Here is a 20193-nt window from a genome sequence, read left to right as displayed (position 1 = left end):
AATTGTAAATAAAAACGCAATGCATTAATTTACAAATCTCAAAAACTGATATTGTATTCACAATAGAACATAGACAACATATCAAATGTCGAAAGTGAGACATTTTGAAATTTCATGCCAAATATTGGCTCATCTGAAATTTGATGAAAGCAACGCATCTCAAAAAAGTTGGGACAGGGGCAATAAGAGGCTGGAAAAGTTAAAGGTACAAAAAAGGAACAGCTGGAGGACCAAAATGCAACTCCTTAGGTCAATTGGCAATAGGTCATTAACATGACTGGGTATAAAAAGAGCATCTTGGAGTGGCAGTGGCTCTCAGAAGTAAAGATGGGAAGAGGATCACCAATCCCCCTAATTCTGCGCCGACAAATACTGGAGCAATATCAGAAGGGAGTTCGACAGTGTAAAATTGCAAAGAGTTTGAACATATCATCATCTACAGTGCATAATATCATCAAAAGATTCAGAGAATCTGGAAGAATCTCTGTGTGTAAGGGTCAAGGCCGGAAAACCATACTGGGTGCCCGTGATCTTCGGGCCCTTAGACGGCACTGCATCACATACAGGCATGCTTCTGTATTGGAAATCACAAAATGGGCTCAGGAATATTTCCAGAGAACATTATCTGTGAACACAATTCACCGTGCCATCCGCCGTTGCCAGCTAAAACTCTATAGTTCAAAGAAGAAGCCGTATCTAAACATGATCCAGAAGCGCAGATGTCTTCTCTGGGCCAAGGCTCATTTAAAATGGACTGTGGCAAAGTGGAAAACTGTTCTGTGGTCAGACGAATCAAAATTTGAAGTTCTTTATGGAAATCAGGGACGCCGTGTCATTCGGACTAAAGAGGAGAAGGACGACCCAAGTTGTTATCAGCGCTCAGTTCAGAAGCCTGCATCTCTGATGGTATGGGGTTGCATTAGTGCGTGTGGCATGGGCAGCTTACACATCTGGAAAGACACCATCAATGCTGAAAGGTGTATCCAGGTTCTAGAGCAACATATGCTCCCATCCAGACGACGTCTCTTTCAGGGAAGACCTTGCATTTTCCAACATGACAATGCCAAACCACATACTGCATCAATTACAGCATCATGGCTGCATAGAAGAAGGGTCCGGGTACTGAACTTGCCAGCCTGCAGTCCAGATCTTTCACCCATAGAAAACATTTGGCGCATCATAAAACGGGAAATACGACAAAAAAGACCTAAGACAGTTGGGCAACTAGAATCCTACATTAGACAATGTAGGATGTGTTGTTGTCATGAAATTTAAAATCACCTAATTTTTCTCTTTAAATGATACATTTTCTCAGTTTAAACATTTGATATGTCATCTATGTTCTATTCTGAATAAAATATGGAATTTTGAAACTTCCACATCATTGCATTCTGTTTTTATTTACAATTTGTACTTTGTCCCAACTTTTTTGGAATCGGGGTTGTAGTAGTAGAGTAGCCAATCAGAGCGCTCGATTGCTCAGATCCAGTGAATGTGGATAGAATATAAACAGTTATTTCCTCACCACCTTCTCATTTATCGCTCTCTCATGTCACCATATCACTGATACGTTTTTCTTTATTAAATAATCAACAAGGTGGTTTTTTTTCTTCAATTATTATTAAGCTTTGATTACGTGGAGTGTCTAAGATACGAGTCCACGTGACTGAGTTGCGAGGTTAATTAGAACAAGTGTGTTAATGATTTGAATGACAGCAGTATGTTATAGAAAATTAATCCACCTTCTGACCAATCAGATTGAAGAATTTGAAAAAATAAACTGATATGAAGGATGAGTAATCACATCTCTTATAAATATACAAGATCACAATGAGTCTCTGAGGATCTGGACTTGGAACCAAACCAAGAACCAGATCCTTTGCATCTTCTGTGGTGAAAAAATAATTGAAAAGTAATTAAGCCACGCCCACCCACCTTGGGCCTTCGTAACATCTTTATAAGGAAAAGGAATCTATAGTAAGTATGAATCATCTATAAAGTACTGGAGGAGTGTGTGTGTGTGTGTGTGTGTGTGTGTGTGTGTGTGTGTGTGTAGTAATTGGACTTATTTATCCTTTTATAAAGCATATTTATTCTGTACTTGAGTATTCCTGAAAAAGAAGACTTGTATTCTAAAAGAATTACATTTCCAAGAAAAGAACATTAAAATAAAAGTACTTTTCACTCCTTGCATTTTTATTAGACCTTAAAAATACTCTTTGCAAATCACAAAGATCGCCTATTCTCCCTAGACAATGACCGTACACTACATGTCAGTAGAATGTGCCCCTGTGAGTTTTATTTGCATTTATTTTTAATTAAATATCTGTTTAAAGCATCCAATCAAATTCATTAAACATTAGAAATAAAGCCATCAAGAATCGTGTCAATTCACCATCCACTGCGATCTTCTTAATTTCATTATTTAAAGACATTTACTATTTAATACATCACTACATTTAAAAGTCACAGCTTTTTTATTTTTGCTGGAGTACAATTTTTAAGTATCATCGCAAAAATATTCTGGTTTTTGCCCTTATTCTGAAAAAGACAATATTCCTACTCAGCTGTTTACATGGATAATAAAATGAATATTTTGCTAATATTCCCCTTTCCATGCAAATGGCTGTCTAGTTGGTTTGTGTACAACATACAGAGCTGACAGTAAACAGGCAAGAGGGCTTATGCTTCAAACTGCTGTCAAAACCCCAATTGAGATGCAAATATGCTGTATACATGTCCAAAGAAAGCTCCTAAAACCTGACTAATATTGGCACATCAGGAATTCAGAATAAGGCCAAATTCGGAACATCCAAACGGAATACACTGCTTACATGACCTGTATCATCTCATCTCATCTCATTATCTGTAGCCGCTTTATCCTGTTCTACAGGGTCGCAGGCAAGCTGGAGCCTATCCCAGCTGACTACGGGCGAAAGGCGGGGTACACCCTGGACAAGTCGCCAGGTCATCACAGGGCTGACACATAGACACAGACAACCATTCACACTCACATTCACACCTACGGTCAATTTAGAGTCACCAGTTAACCTAACCTGCATGTCTTTGGACTGTGGGGGAAACCAGAGCACCTGGAGGAAACCCAAGCGGACACGGGGAGAACATGCAAACTCCGCACAGAAAGGCCCTCACCGGCCACGGGGCTCGAACCCGGACCTTCTTGCTGTGAGGCGACAGCGCTAACCACTACACCACCGTGCCGCCCTGACCTGTATCAAATTCTGAATATTGTAATATTCAAAATAATTAGGCATAAAACAATATATTGTGTGGCAATAAACCATGATACAAATTTATGATGATTCGAATTGATGAAATAAAAAACGAATCATGATTAATACAGTATCAGGCTGCGTAATCTCTTCATTTATCCTAGCTGTAATTACATTGTTTAGGCAGCAGAGGGTGCAATAATGTACATTATTATCCATACAGGACACTTTTTCCATGGAAAAAAAAACGTGATCTGTTCCCTTCTAGCAGGTTTCATTCATTTGGTTCGATAGCATGCAATATTGTTCGCATATCGCTTATCCTACGTGTATGACGTCACTCTACCCAATGGAGAATGAGCATTGAATATGGTTTACGATATTGCATGGTTGTCAAGACAACATGACGTCAGATGTCAGAGCTGATGAGACTGTCCAGTGAGAGAGTTTTCTGCTGCACATGCGCACAAGCATTTCTTTGTTCACCAGGAAAGAAAACGACGCATTGAACACCTGAAAGGCTACCAAAACTTCATTAGATATTCTTCATGCATATTTACAAGCAGTGGCGAACCATTACTATTAGAGCTGGGACTTGAGCTCAGCCAAAGCTTAGCCAGACACCAAAAAAGCAACAGGGCAAAGGATTTTGTAAGGGATTAATGGTAGACTGCCAGGTCGCTCCATTGTTTGTCATGGTCGATGTTGATTTTAAAAGTAACTAAGTAAATTACAGAGGGAAATGAATACTTAAGTCTGAGTGAAAAATACTGTAGCAAGTGTGCGGTGTGGAATAAGAGTCTGGAGACAGAAATCTTAGTTTCTCAGTCGTTAGCTTGTGTTACTTGCTCTTAACAGATAGCGCTGGCTTGTCCGCTTTATTAACATTCGCTAACACTACTGATGAATGCTACACCAGCTGGAAGGCTACATTACTGCTGCGCTGATGGCGCTGACTCGCGGTTAAACTCGCATTGGCCTTTGAGAATGCTGATATGTTTGGGCCTTCTCTGAAGGCCTAGAAGGGCCTGACGGTTCCCCTCTGTTTACAAGAGAAAAACATACCAATGGACATTGAAAAACTGGAAAAGAGAATGTATAATAATAATAATAATAATAATAATAATAATAATAATAATAATAATAATAATAATAATGGCTTTTTTCATGGTATATCAGAAATATTCCATTCAGCTACACAGTAAAATCCCATGTGTTGAATTAACACCCAGGGTGTTGATTTAACACCCTACTGTGTTTCTATGTCCAATTGGACACAAATGAACTCTGAAAGTGTTAATTCAACACTGGGGAATTTGCTGTGTACTCGTCTTCGACTCATTCAATATCATGCTAGCTGAATGGAATATATCTAATATACCATGAAAAAAAAGCCAGCCAATATTATTTAAATAGTGGGAATTCACGTGATTTCATGGTAGGCTGAAGTAACACAGTTCTAATGCCACGACCATACACACAAAACAACAGATCTAAAATGTGAAAAAGCTGTTGTGTCACTGACTGTGCAAATAGATTTAGCAAGAAATCTCTTTTTACAGACCGCTGAAAGATAAAGAAAAGAGAAGCAAAAAGTGGAAGTACAAATGTTCATAAAGGATGTATTTATTATTAACTTTTTTAGTGAATAAGTTATTATATTTTTCTCCAACCTTTAAAATGTGGATAAATAATTATTGTTGGTTATTAAGAAAATGAAACAAAGTGTTTTCTTTGTTTAATTTTTTTTTTTCAAAAAAATATCATGAGAAAATCTAATCTTGAACCCAATATTATGAATCTAATCGAATCAGATCATGAATTGGGTGAATCGTTGCATGCCTAAGAATAATAGTGGACTATGAGTGTGCATGTAAAAGTAACGATAGTACATAAAGTTGACGACTCACCTGGCTTTCAGAGCCGCAACACTGGGCTTGTCAATCCTAGAAAGAAAAGAAGAAAAGAAAGAGAGTATATTAACACTCATAGAACCCACACACACACACTATATATATATATATATATATATATATATATATATATATATATATATATTTTTTTTTTTTTTTTTTTTTTTTTTTTTTTTTTTTCCTTGGGGGGGTTAGAAAGAAACATGCTCATATCATTGCTCCTGTGACTAGGTGTGAAATATTACAGTAAATCATTAAGCTTAAACTTTTAATTAATTACCTCGCCCACTACGGAATAAGTGGGACGAGGTATTGTTTCTTCCTTTCTTTGTTTTTTATTGTAAACTATATTATGGGAAAACGGCTGGACCAATCTTCATGAACCTTTCAGGATAGATGGGCATTGGTCTCAAATAGAACCTCCAACATTTTGAGGGTCATCCGGTCAAGGTCACCAAAAAGGTCAAAATCATTTTTGTTGTGTCTACTGCCTCATATAAAGGCGCTAGCCACTACGTCATCGTGCTGTAAGAATGTAAGAGTGTAACAATCGCACACTGTGCATGTGCATATACAGTACGTGTTCCGATTAAAATGGCCGGTGAGTGTATACAATTCGGTCCACCATTCGAAATAAATGGACTAGACTAAAGAAATCGCTTTTAGACATGTTTATGCTTATTACAGAGGGAAAGTGCATTCCACTGAGCTCTAGCGCCGGGCCATTTCCGGGAAATGAGAGTTTGGGTCATGGCGACAGCGTGTGTATCTCAGCCTCAGTTTGGAGGTTTCAGTTTCGAAAACTGTAAGAGTAGAATAATATAAAGTAGAGACACTTGGTATATTTTACTTCTGTGATTTTTAAATTGTTCATTTTTGGATTATGCTTCATTTTTTTGGTTGCTGCCTCATAGAGTAAATATATATGCTATATTTACTGTATAGACATGGGATCAGAAAACTATTTTATTTATAAGCAGTAGCCACATGGACCTATACTAGGGTACCTATTTTTTTTGTGATATCTTCCTTCATATTCATCATAAGTGCTACCGGGCGAGGTTTGTTTTGCCTGGCAACACTTGTTATTAATTGCTATTCGTTCATTCATTCATTCATTCATTCATTGATCTTCAGTAAGCACTTTATCATGGTCATGGTCACGATGGATCCAGAGCCAGTCCCGGAAACACTGGGTGTGAGGCAGGAATACACCTTCACCATCTCTTTGCACCATGCACACACACTCACAGGGCCAATTCAGACTTCAATGATAAAGAGAATTCCTACTGAGTGAATAAATGTCTCTGAGGTTTAATAATGCACATCAAAAATAATCACAAAGTGTGTATATCCAAAGTTAGGAATGAGACAGGATTTTAATCATCAAGAAAACACCATCTGCCCTTATTGCATTATCACAAAGACTCAAAAGGAGGTGTTATAAACACATTTCTTGGAACAAAATGTGTTGAAAATCCCTCATCGTTGACAGATTAGGAATGTCACGTCACCCACGGACTGTCAAGAATAGCAAATGAGTTTCTGTCAAAGGAAAAAATTTGTTTACGTCCAATAAAATGAGCAAAGCGCTGAAATGATGGCAGTAAATTGCACATAAAAATTCAGTCTGTGAGTTACGTTGAATGGAGGAAGGTGTAGAGATGAATGAAGCTGTATCACCATCGCCATGGTTACAGTTTTAATGCAGGCTTCCGATCAACATGGTCTCTGTGTGTGTATGTGTGTGTGTGTGTGTGAGACAGTGTGAAGTGGACAGTTGACCAGTGAATGTGTAAGTATGTCTGTGTGGCCTGTTTTTATATCAGTATACAGACCAAATGTCCCCACAAGGACAGGAATATCTGACAGTTTTGACATTTAACTGGTTTAACTGGACAGTTTTGACATTTAACAAATGCAGCTTTTCTTTATTCTTTTATAAAAAAAAAAAGAGCAGAAATATTATCTTTTGGGTACTGAGGTTAAGTTTAGGGTTATGTTTAGGTTATTAAAGGAGAGCTGAAGGCAAATTTTTTATCATCAAAATTCTATTTATCTCATTTTATTAAATATAGGAATGCATTTCTGGTAGCTATTTTGTCACTGCTATAGCAAGTTATGAGTGTTTGAAATATGCTCTGTAATATATCAGTCCATATGTCAAAGCAACGGCCGTAAACAAGATTCGTTGAGATCTGTGCGAGACATAATAGAACGGAAGTAAAACGTACAGCGGAAATCAAAGTGACCAGCATCTGCCAACGTTGTCAAAAGATGCGTGCGCCCTCTTTCGAATGCTGATGTAATCAAGCTGGAAGTTTTGTTTGTTTTGATAGCAATCAGGAAAGTTTGAAAAAAGTAGGCAGTAATTGTCATTTAAACTCGTTTTTGTGCAATATTTCGTTTGGAAAACAGTTTTCAAAATGGCGGCACTGACACCTGGCTGACACATCACGTTTCGAAGTCTCACACAAGTCTCGTGAAGATCGCGCGGATAAGCGACGCCTGCCGTGGACCAAACGAACTAAATTCAACACGGCTAAAAACCGAATAGGCCGAGAAGTATAATATTTAATTGCAACTAGTTGCCAATATGAGTCATGATATAAGGTTACTAAAACAGAAAATGTAATTGAATAACACGTTAACCATAGCTGATCCAAAAGGCTATAAATTGATGGAAAATCAATAAGATCAGCCAATTTTCACGGAATCTACCCAGATTCATCCGGAAGATCCTGAAGGGGTGCATGATGTCACATGTGTAACAATCCAGGTATCAATTTCGTTCCCGTGCGCAGCAGTGGTTGGACCAGTCTCGATATGGAATCACGTTTTGGGTTCTGATAGTGATTGGATTCTTATATGTCGGATGAAGGGGCAAATGATTATCAAGGATATTCTGGAGTAAATGGTTATCTTTTCAAGCCCCACAAGATGAGAAACTGTCAGTTCACTCAGTTCACCACAGTCTTCCTCTGTAGCGTGCACAAGATGGAGAGATGGCTAGATAGATCGAGAGAGAGATGTGCAGAACGCAGTGGTTACCGTTCATCATGTTTCCCTGAACAAAACTAAAAGCAAATCAAGTCTTGCAATATTGCAATCTGAGAGTATATAACACATTTCAGTTAATAATTAATGATGATGATTGCACATGCGCATTTTTCTTCCTGTTAAAGTGCATCAGATATGATAAGATCGGATGTCACGAGCATGTAAATGTTGCTCATAATCCTGCATCTGGTGCGCTGTGTCTGTGTGTGTCTGTCTGTGTGTGTGTGATAGTCGGGGAATCGACGAACTGTTCAAATGTCAGATTAAATGTCATTTATTAAATAAATCAGTTTCTTTTTGCTCCAATAATTCCCATGTGGTCGTTCTGGTGGTGATGAGCACTTGATGAATCAGATTTATTATTAGTCGGCGACACAAAATATGCCCACTTCATTTGTACAAACCTCACCCACTGTCGCTTTAGATTTGAGTTTTTTCTTGGAAATTCATGAGCCGAATGTCCTGTTGTATATGGATTTGAACATCCAAACACAACACAGCACTTTCACATCATTATTTTTATAAGATTCCTGCAACAATATCCAATCTCGGTGAGTAAACAAGCAGATGAACCGAAATGACCCAGATAACTGGGGTTCCACGTGTGACATCATGCGAGATTAGCCCTGAGGCAAGGCTGCCTCTTTCCGGGATCCAGAAGCCACGATTTATTGATAGTTTTGTGCTTGATAATAAAATAAATAATTTATACTATTTTTCCCTCTGCTTTATTAATTCATTTTGGTCATTACTAATGATGTTTATTCATTTTAAAGCATTACATACACTTTAAAATTAATAGCATTAATCATTCGAGCAATGGAAGGTCCTTGTAAAGATAGTAAGACAAAAGTGTGTGTGTGTGGTTGTATTTGCTACATATTGAGGACCAGAACATGTTTTTTACCAACAGAGTTAGGACATTTTTGACAAGTGAGGACATTTTGGCTGATCCTCACATTTTCAAAGGATTGTTTGAGGGTTAAGACTTGGTTTTAGGGTTCAGATTAGAATGAGATTTAGGTTAGGGTTAGGGTAAGGGTCAGGCATTTAGATGTGATGGTTAAAGGAGATATGCAGAACCATGGCCTTACTTTTTGTTTATAAATGCTTTGAGACCTCAAGAATGGCATAGGAGTAGATTTAAGCGTTAACAATAAATCTAATATAGTAATTTTTACAATTAAAGCGATTCATATAGGTAGAGGTCTGAGTGAATGACCTTGAGATCCATGACGTCACAGCAGGAAGTCTATCGGTCTCATAGCCATTTCCACTATACTAAAACACAGCACTAACTGCAACTTTGATCCTCCATTTTGAGCTAATTTATTGCCATGCCACGTAGATATGTTGATGGCGGGTTCAGCAACATGACAGAAGGTAGATTTATGTTGCATTCATGGGACAAGAATGCTCAAACTGCAAAGATTTAGATGCGTTTTGAGAGAAATTAATGGGCACATTTTACTGAAGACTCGTACGAAACCTCTGATCTGTTGAGGAGCATTGGCTATAAGCCCGTATTGAAAGAGGATGCAGTACCAACAATTAAAGGAAAAGAAAACTACAAGAAAAGGAAAGTAAGTTCAGTTCTCCCGGAGTGTGAGCCGAGCAGTAATGGCGGAGTACTCAGTATAGAGAAAATGGAGAATGAGTGGACCAGTCATCAGATTTCTCTGCTGGATATGCTTTTTTTATCTTTCTCCGCTGAATATGCTTGCTTCAGCAGCAACATCTCAGCCTTACATGGAAGAAGCGAATGAACGAAGAACTGAAAGTCAGATTGTTTCAAAACAATCGGCCACAAGCTCGGCCTTCAAGAAGCGAGAACACAGAGGGGTAAGATGCGACTCTCATTTGGTTACATAACAACACTTGTTTACCTGCATTTAGATTAATACATGTAACTTGTATTGTGTGTTTAAGTTACCGGTATAAGATTATTTAATTTACTTCAGAATGTGATTGTCTCAGTTCATCTGATTATTTAATTAGCCTTTTAGGTTTTATCAATGAGAATGCATGCATGTACATGTATGTTGCATAAGTTATAACACCCATCCTGTTTTAACGAGAGTCACATGAGACGGTCAGTTCAATTCCATCCAGTTCTCTAGACGGCTTTGTTCTCTGGCTTTATTTTGTTAGATGGGGACCTCCATGGCCGACGTGTTCCTATTGGATTCATTTTCCAATGGTGCAAACTGATACGGTTCTACGTGTATAGCAGTAGCATGTATACACACACACACACACACACACACACACACTCCAATTTCAGGACTATCACAGTCAGATGTATTACTATCTGAGGATTTCGAAGAATCTCCAATAAATCCAAATGAAGAGGCCATTGCAACTACTCTCGCCTACCGAGCCTGGCTTTGGTCTCTAGCTATAAAAAGGCCTCAGCCTTAAAACTGGTGACCGCTGTGATGTCACGCACTCAGGGCTAGCTGGCTCAGCAGGGCAGCTCGAATGCTAACTTAGCAGTTGATTTTAACTCTCAAAAATATATTTTTTTTAATTCCCATTTATGCAGCATACAAGAGTCAAGGATGGAGATACTATCCACTCAGAAATGTATTTAAAAATATAGGTTCTGCATATCTCCTTTAAAGTGCATATCCTGGACTAATTGTTTTTTTTATATGAAACTATGTCCCTTTACACACTCATCCAGAAGGGTAATTTTGCACAAGGCCATCTGTCTACAGCAGAAAAAAATAAAATAAAACACGTCTGGAAAAATCCCAAGGGAGTCTGGAGCCAGATTCGTGACGTCACGTGTGGAAGCGCCAGCAGGCTGAGAGATCTTGCATGGATTCAGTGCACAGCCTGTGTAGACCAAGTTTAGCAGCTAGCAATTTTGCATTGAAATATGGAATTGTCACCTGAGCGCAATGTTACTTCACCTTTGGATGACGAATATAATGAGATGTCAGAATTAATTCTTACCCTGGCAACAGTCAACTTGTGAATTGCCAATTTTCTTGGTCTTTTTTTTTGGCTCTGCTTTGGTCCTTGGCTTCGAGGGCCTCGCACGAAGCGCTCCCATTTCTCTCTCATTGTCCGGTCTTTTGGAAAACGATGAGCACTAATCCCATCAAGATTGGTGTTGCTACACCTTCCTACGATACATCTGTTAACCATTTTAATAATTACGTGATAATGTTGAAGAAATTTGCAGAAAATCACCAGGTTGTTCTCAAACAAACCAGCGCTGACGTAGGATTCAGAAGAAGGCATCCCACACGTGATGTCATGAAAATCAATGTTTGCCGGGAAATCCAAATGGCAAGTTTTCAGGGGCAGACGAATTCGCCTCAAATGGCTTGATTTCAACTGAATTTCTGGTATTGTACAAGGTTTTAAAAAAAAAAAAAAAAAAAAAAAAAAAAAAAGCACAAAATGTGACAGATATTTGACCAAAGTTTAATATAAATTAGGAGAATTACATTGATCTTGCTCCTGAATTTACCTGTGATATGCACTTTAAGGTTAGGGTAAGGGACTAGGGAATGCATTATGTCAGTGAGTCCCCACAAAGATAGAAGTGTCAGGGTTTTGGTTGAGATGGGGATTGAACATCTTAAACCTCAAGGCCACCCTCGGAATGAGAGATTCAGGACAGAGATGCAGAGAATTAGCATTTTCAAAAAGGAAGTCTTTACTGAGAGCACCAGATCAAAAATCAAAATAAATCTTTAGCATGTATACTCCAGATCCAAAAAGATCAGTCATTAAAATGCACGAAAAAAAAAAAAGAAAACCCAAAAATGGCAAAACAGTACTTGGCACAAAAGTTCAAAAATAATATCCACTTGAGAAAGTCAAAAGCAAAACAATCCTCTTCTTAGAAAACAGGGAGTGGTCAAAAGGCAGTTCAGAACAGTGGAGCAAACAGCTATAGTGAAAAACCCAGAACAAGTACTCACACGGTGGCTCACAGGAGAACTCAGCAAAGTGGAAAGAGAACAAACTCATATATAGGCCAACCAATCAACTACTTGCCATCAATGATTCGCTTAGCCCAGGGGTGTCAAACCTGATCCATAAAGGGCCATGTGGCTGCAGGTTTTCATTCCAGCCATGCAGCAGCACCCTGATTTGGCTTATTCAATCAACTGACACACCCACCCTTTAATCAAGGGTGGGTGTGGCTGCAAGTATTTGACTGTGTGAAGACAGTTCAGTTGATTGAATGAGCCAAGTCAGGTGTGCTGCTGCATGGCTGGAATGAAAACCTGCAGCCACAAGGCCCTTTATGGATCAGGTTTGACACCCCTGGCTTAGCCAATAGCATGAAGACAAGTGTAACCCAAGAAAAACAAAAGAAAATATAATGCTGAATAGTGGCATCTAGTGGCCAAGTAGATGAACAGCAGGCTGAAAAGTCCACAGAACCTGACAGAACCTCCCCCCTAAGATTGTCTCCTGACAATCCCAGGCCGATCAGGATGCAAGCGATGGAAGTCTCTAATCAAGGAGCGGTCAAGTATGTCTCTGGATGGCACCCAGGAGCACTCCTCCGGCCCATACCCCTCCCAGTCCACCAGATACTGAAGAGACCCACGGACACGGCGGGAATCCAGGAGCCGGTTAACAGTGTACGTGGCCTGACCATCGATGAGCCAAGGAGGAGGCGGTGGCTGAGGAGCCGGAGACAGCGGTGAGGTGACCACTGGGTGGAGACGGGAGACATGGAAGGTCGGGTGGACCCTCATGGAGCGGGGCAGCTGTAGAGTGTAGGCCACAGGGTTGACCTGGCAGAACACTTTGAAGGGACCAACGAACCACGGCACCAGCTTCTGGTTCTCCACCCTCAGAGGAAGATCCCGAGCCGAGAGCCAGACCCTCTGGCCAGGTCAGAAGGTGACCACCCTCCGATGGCGATTGGACTGCTGCTGGTACTGTCGGGAGGCTCTCAGCAAGGCACGTTTGGCTCTACCCCACGTGCGCCGACACCACCGCACAAACTGCTGGGCAGATGGGACCCCTGCATCCACCTCCTGTTCAGGGAACAAAGGCGGTTGGTAGCCAAACTGACACTCAAAGGGCGACATACCTATAGCTGAGCACTTCAGCATGTTGTGAGCGTATTCAGCCCATGGGAGTTGGGAGCACCAGGAGGTGGGATTGGTCGAGACCATGCATCTCAAGGCGGCTTCAAGGTCTTTATTCAGTCTCTGTCTGCCCATTAGACTGGGGATGGAAGCTGGACGAGAGGCTCGCAGTTGCCCCGATTAGCTTGCAGAAGGCTCGCCAGAAGCAGGAGGTAAACTGGGGTCCACGGTCTGAAACGACATCTTGGGGAAGACCAAAGACTCAGAACACATGGTCGCATATTAGTCTGGCAGTTTCAGAGGCAGAGGGCAATTTGGGCAAAGGCAAGAAGCGACAGGCTTTAGAGAATCTATCAATAATAACGAGAATGGTGGTGTTACCTTCAGAGGTAGGCAGACCAGTGATAAAGTCAAAGAGATGTGCGACCATGGTCTGCGAGGAATGGGCAAGAGGTGGAGCAGGCCCTGGGCCGTCTGGCATGGATCCTTTCCCTGGACGCAGTTGGGACAGCTGGCCACGAAGATCTGCACACCCTCCTTCATATCTGGCCACCAGAAGCATCGCTGAAGGAACTCCAGTGTTCGAGATGACCCAGGATGGGCTGCCAGTTGGGAGGAGTGACCCCACTGGAGAACCTGACCACGTACAGACCTGGGAACAAACAAGAGACCTGCAGGAACATTATCAGGGCCAGGGTCATTGCGCAGTGCTTGCTGAACTATAGATGTGATGCCCCAGCGGACTGGTGCAATGAGCCGAGAACTTGGGATGATTGTCTCAGGGGGGCTCTCTAGACTGCCTGGCTGGAATTGGCGTGAAAGTGCATCAGGTTTGAGGTTCTTAGAGCCTGGTCTGTAGGAGAGTGTGAAGTCGAATCTGTTGGAGAGCCCATCTTGCCTGGCGAGGGTTCAGCCGCTTAGCCTGCTGGATATATTGCAGATTCTTATGGTCAGTCCACACTAGGAAGGGATGATGAGCCCCCTCTAGCCACTGTCTCCACTCTTCCAATGCCAGCTTAACTGCCAGGAGTTCCTGGTTGCCAATGTCATAGTTCTCCTCTGACTGAGACAATTTGCAAGAGAAAAGGGCACAAGGGTGGACCTTGCCATCAGAGGATCTCTGGGATAAGACTGCTCCAACCCCTACATTCGAGGCATCCACCTCCACAATGAATGGTCGAGTGGGATCAGGATGACAGAAGATGGGAGCAAAGGTGACGTGCTGTTTGAGGGCCCTGAATGCCTGGCCAGCCTCCGGAGTCCATGAGAAGGGGGAGTGGCATTTTCGAGTGAGCGCAGAGATGGGGGCAGCAATGGAGCTGAAGTTACGGATGAACTTCCGGTAAAAATTTGCAAAGCCCAAGAATCTCTGCGTCTCCTTAATTGTGTTGGGAACTGGCCAATCCTGTACTGCTTTCACCTTCTTAGGGTCCATGAGAATCCTCCCCTCAGAGATGACATAGCCGAGAAAGGACACCTTGGGAACATGAAATTCACATTTCTCAGTTTTAACAAAAAGGTTGTTCTTGAGGAGGCGACTGAGAACCTGTCGGACCTGCTGAATGTGCTCGGAGGGGGTCTTAGAAAAAAAAAAGTCAAAATATCATCTAAATAAACAAAAACAAATCTGTTCAGCATGTCATGAAGGACATCATTAATAAGGGCCTGGAACACAGCAGGGGCGTTTGTGAGCCCAAAGGGCATGACCTGGTATTCATAGTGGCCAGTTGGGGTGTTAAATGCAGTCTTCCACTCATCTCCTTCACGTATTCGGACCAGATGGTAGGCATTGCGAAGGTCCAATTTGGTGAAGATGGTGGCGTTTTGCAGGAGTTCGAAAACTGATGACATTAGTGGCAGGGGGTAACGGTTACGGATAGTAATCTTGTTGAGTCCTCTGTAATCGATGCAAGGCCTCAGGCCTCCATCCTTCTTGCCCACAAAGAAGAAGCCAGCTCCGGCTGGAGAAGAGGAGGGTCGAATGAAGCCTGAGGACAGTGACTCCTTGATATACTGTTCCATGGCTAGGCGTTCTGGCGCAGAAAGTGAGAAGATACGACCCCTAGGTGGACAGGTGCCGGGCAGCAGGTCAATGGCACAATCATAGGGTCTGTGAGGTGGTAGGACCACTGCTTTTCCTTTGCAGAACACTTCTCTCAAGTCATGATACTCGGGAGGCACTCAGGACAACTCGGGAGGGGCTTGGGACAACTCGGGAGGCTTGAGAAACTCGGGACAGGTACTTGAGACAAGACAGTGGCATGGCAGGTAGGGCCCCACTGGAGGATTGTGCGTGAGCCCCAGTCTAGATGAGGGTTGTGGCGAGTCAGCCAGGGGAATCCAATGACTATGGGAAATTCTGGGAACTGGATTTCATGGAATGACAGTTCCTCCTGGTGACTGTTGATCCGTACATGAACGGTAGAGGTCATTAGATCTACAAGACCCCCACCCAAAGGTCGTCCATCTAAGGCAGTCACTGACGGGGGGGGTCAAGGCCAGATGTGGGAATCCCCAGACGTTGTGCTAGAGAGAGGTCCATGAAATTGCCAGCAGCACCAGAGTCAATGAAGTCCTGGAGAGAGTGCCACTGGTGAGCCCAGGAGAGAGTTACAGGAACGAAGAAGCCAGTGAACGGGAGATCAGGAGACGATGTCACCCCAGTCACAGATCTCCTGGGGCTAGACGGGGTTTGGCCTTTTCCCAGGAGTTCTGGGCAGGTGCTGCGAAAATGTCCAGGCTTTCTGCAGTAAATGCAGGAACGCTCCCTCATTCGCCTATCACGCTCTGCCTGAGACAGTAGAGTTCCCCCCAGCTGCCTGGGCGCCGGTCTTCCGTCAGAGGAGTCGACTGCTGGGCTGCTACGGACTGGAACTGCTTGGTAAACGGAGCTTTTTGGGGCTTTGTTTCGTTCCTGCAGCCGACTGTCCAGCCGGATGACTCGAGAGATCAACGACTCAAGGTCTTCAGCCTCCTCCCACGAAGATAGCCCATCCTTGATGTGGTCAGCCAATCCACTGTAGAGGGTAGCGAGCAAGGCCTGCTCCCCCCAGCCGCTTTCCGCTGCTAGGGTGCGGAACTGAATGGCATAGTCCGCTGCTGACTGACGGCCCTGGCGAAGTTTGTTGGCTGCGGTGTGACCGCTGACTTCTGGGGAGAAGACCTTCAACATCTCCTTGGAGAAAGACAGGAAGGAAGCGCAAACAGGGCTGTTGCTTTCATAGAGGGCTGTGGCCCAGGCCAGGGCTCTTCCAGTCAAGAGTGTGATGACGTAGGCCACTCAGGAATGCTCGGTAGGGTAGGCAGCAGGCTGGAGGTCGAAGGACAGACGACACTGGGTTAGAAAGCCCCTGCAACCTTTAGGGTCTCCACTGTACCTCTCTGGGGAAGGCAGGCAGGGCTCACGGCTGTGCACAGGAAGAGACACAGTTGGCTCGTTGGAAGACGTGGCTGTAGGGGCTGGAGGAGCTGAAGAGGCAGGTTGTGTAGGTTGACGAAGTTGGAGGACCTGGTGGATCTTGGTCAGCATGCCAGCTTGTCTTCCCATTTCCGCCCCCCACTGGGCTAAAACCTCTTCATGATGGCGCATGGTTTTCTCTCGGCTGGTGACGGCTGCTACCAGGTGCTGGAGGGTGCATGCCGGGTTGTATACAGGGGCAGTTGCAGGTAAGGGGTCAGGCACTGGCACAGAATCGGACTCGGGAAGTGGTATGTCCTCTGCTCCGTCCATTGCTGGCTGAGTTCTTCTGTCAGGGTTTTGGTTGAGATGGGGATTGAACATCTTAAACCTCAAGGCCACCCTCAGAATGAGACAGAGATTCAGGACAGAGATGCAGAGAATTAGCATTTTCAAAAAGGAAGTCTTTACTGAGAGCACCAGATCAAAAATCAAAATAAATCTTTAGCATGTATACTCCAGATCCAAAAAGGTCAGTCATTAAAATGCACAAAAAAAAAAAAAAAAGAGAAAACCCAAAAATGGCAAAACAGTACTTGGCACAAAAGTTCAAAGTTCAAAAATAATATCCACTCAAGAAAGTCAAAAGCAAAACAGTCCTCTTCTTAGAAAACAGAGGGAGTGGTCAAAAGGCAGTTCAGAACAGTGGAGCAAACAGCTATAGTGAAAAACCCAGGACAAGTACTCACACAGTGGCTCACAGGAAAACTCAACAAAGTGGAAAGAAAACAAACTCATATATATAGGCCAACCAATCAACTACTTGCCATCAATGATTCGCTTAGCCAATAGCATGAAGACAAGTGTAACCCAAGAAAAACAAAAGAAAATATAATGCTGAATAGTGGCATCTAGTGGCCAAGTAGATGAACAGCAGGCTGAAAAGTCCACAGAACCTGACAAGAAGTACATGAATGTGTGTGTTCAATTTACCTAACAAGCCCCATATTAAACTTTCACACACTATAGCATTATATGAAGGACATGTAATCACAGGGATCAAACACAGCCTTCAGACGCCATGTGACACACTAAAGCTTAGAGACAAACTCATGACATTCTCATCAGGAATCTGTGGCAATCAGGGTGTGTGCTAAAATTTCATTAAATTTGTCATTTGTAATAATGATGTGTTTGAGTGAGTGTGTGTGTGTGTGTGTGTGTGTGTGTGTGTGTGTGTGTGTGTGTGTTCTAGCCTACAACCCCAATTCCAAAAAAGTTGGGACACTGTGTAAAACATAAATAAAAACAGAATGTGAAGATTTGCAAATCATGGAAAACCAATATTTAATTGAAAATAGTACAGACAACATATCAAATGTTGAAGCTAAGAAATTGTATTGCTTTTTTTTAAAATACAGTATATGGTCATTTTGAATTTGATGTCAGCAACACATTTCAAAAAAGTTGGGACGGGGCAATAAAAGACTGAAAAAGTTGTGTAATGCTAAAGAAAACTAATTTGGTTAATTGGCAACAGGTCAGTAAGATGATTGGGTATAAAAACAGCATCCCAGAGAAGCAGAATCTCTCAGAAGTAAAGATGGGGAGGGGTTCACTGCTCTGTGAAAAACTGCGTGGGCAAACAGTGCAACAATTTAAGAATAACGTTCCTCAATGTAAAATTGCAAAGAATTTGGGGATCACATCATCTATGGTACATAATATCATTAAAAGATTCAGAGACTCTGGAGAAATCTCTGTATGCAAGAGACAAGGCTGAAAACTGACACTGGATGCCTGTGATCTTCAGGCCCTCAGGCGACACTGCATTAAAAGCAGACACATATCTGTAGTGGAAATCACTGTATGGGTTCAGGAACACTTCAGAAAACCATTGTCTGTGAAAAAAGTTCATTACTGCATCCACAAATGCACGTTAAAACCGTATATTAACAATATCCAGAAACATCGCCACCTTCTCTGGGCCCGAGCTCTTTTACAATGGAGTGAGACGAAGTGGAAAATTGTCCTGAGGTCTGATGACTCAAAAGTAGAAATTCTTTTTTGAAATCATGGACACCATGTCCTCCAGGCTAAAGAGGAGAGGGACAATCCGGCTTGTCATCAGTGCACAGTTCAAAAGCCAGCATCTGTGATGGTATGAAGGTGCATTAGTGCACATGGCATGGGTAGCTTGTACATCTGGGAAGGCATCATTAATTCTGAATGATGTATACACATTTCAGAGCAATAAGCTGCCATCCAGACAAAATCTTTTTCAGGGAAGGCCTTCCTTCTTTCAGTAAGACAATGCCAAACCGCTTTCTGCACATATTAAAACTGCATGACTCTGTCGTAAAAGAGTCCGGGTGCTAAACTGGCCTGCCTGCAGTCTAGACTTGTCTCCCATTTAAAACATTTGGTGCATTATGAAGTGCAAAATAGGACAAAGGAGACCTTGAACTGTTGAGCAACTGAAATTGTATATCAGGAAAGAATGGGACAACATTTCTCTTTCAAAACTACAGCAGTTGGTCTCCTCAGTTCCCAAACATGTACAGAGTGTTTTTCAATGTAGATGTGATGCACCACAGTGGTAAACATGCCACTGTCCCAACTTTTTTGAAATTTGTTGCTGACATCAAATTCAAAATGAGTATATATTTTTCAAAAAACAGTAAAATTTCTCAGTTTCAACATTTGTACTATTTGTACTATTTGTACTATTTTGTACAACTCTTTGTACTATTTTCAATGAAATATAGGGTTTCCAAGATTTGCAGTTTATCACATTCTGTCTGTATTGACAGTTTACACAGCATCCCAACTTTTTTGGAATTGTGGTTGTATAAATAAATACAATGAGCTCATGAATAGAGCATGAATATTCACGTACAATGTTAACTAATATGTTGGGTTAAAAATGTAAGAGATCTAAATTGATATGTATGGAATAACACACACTACGAGGCATGCTGTTACAGGAAAATAATCAACCATGAGGTGTTGATTATGTCCTTTATGCATTCAGGTGCACAGACATTTTAGGGTTAGGGTAAGAGTCAGGGTTAGGCATTTAGATGATTATTTAGAAAATAATCAACCATGAGGTTGATTATTTTCCAGTAAAAACACATCCTGACATTTTTTTAAATTCTACTTACACCCCAGCAATTTGCTTGTGATTACGATGTTTTATTTACTAACGAATGAGACATAATACTTTTTATCCATTTATAGTTACCTTTAATGTTGTAGAACATCCAGTGTCACGTACGTTATAGCAGCCAAGACTTCTCAAATCAATCAATCAATCAATCAATCAATCAATCAATCAATCAATCAATCAATCAGGAATCTCAGATGATGTGGTGTGCTGCAAGATCTCTACTTCAGTAACTGTGTGTGTGTGTGTGTGTGTGTGTGTGTGTGTGGCTTCTAGCCTTTGCTATAAATAGCTGAGCACAGCCATGAGCATGGTGTGCAGTTTAGAAAGAGAACATTGTGTCATGGAATCG

The 20193-nt window shown here is 41.9% G+C and overlaps 1 protein-coding gene across 2 annotated transcripts in view; it reads right to left on the bottom strand.

Moving 5' to 3' along the window:
* The window catches only part of rap1gap2a (RAP1 GTPase activating protein 2a), a 299474-nt gene that overhangs the window by 223633 nt on the left and 55648 nt on the right, over positions 1 to 20193 (bottom strand). For both annotated transcript variants that reach the window (XR_009650206.1, XR_009650205.1), the window contains exon 2: positions 5144 to 5179. The gene's annotated coding sequence lies outside the window, so the exon portion shown is untranslated. The remainder of the gene's footprint in view (positions 1 to 5143; positions 5180 to 20193) is intronic.

Source organism: Neoarius graeffei, chromosome 17, assembly GCF_027579695.1.
Source record: "Neoarius graeffei isolate fNeoGra1 chromosome 17, fNeoGra1.pri, whole genome shotgun sequence".
Classification (NCBI taxonomy): Eukaryota; Metazoa; Chordata; class Actinopteri; order Siluriformes; family Ariidae; genus Neoarius; species Neoarius graeffei.
Note: the sequence above shows the minus strand (reverse complement) of the source record. Positions and strands in the feature narration are given on the sequence as shown.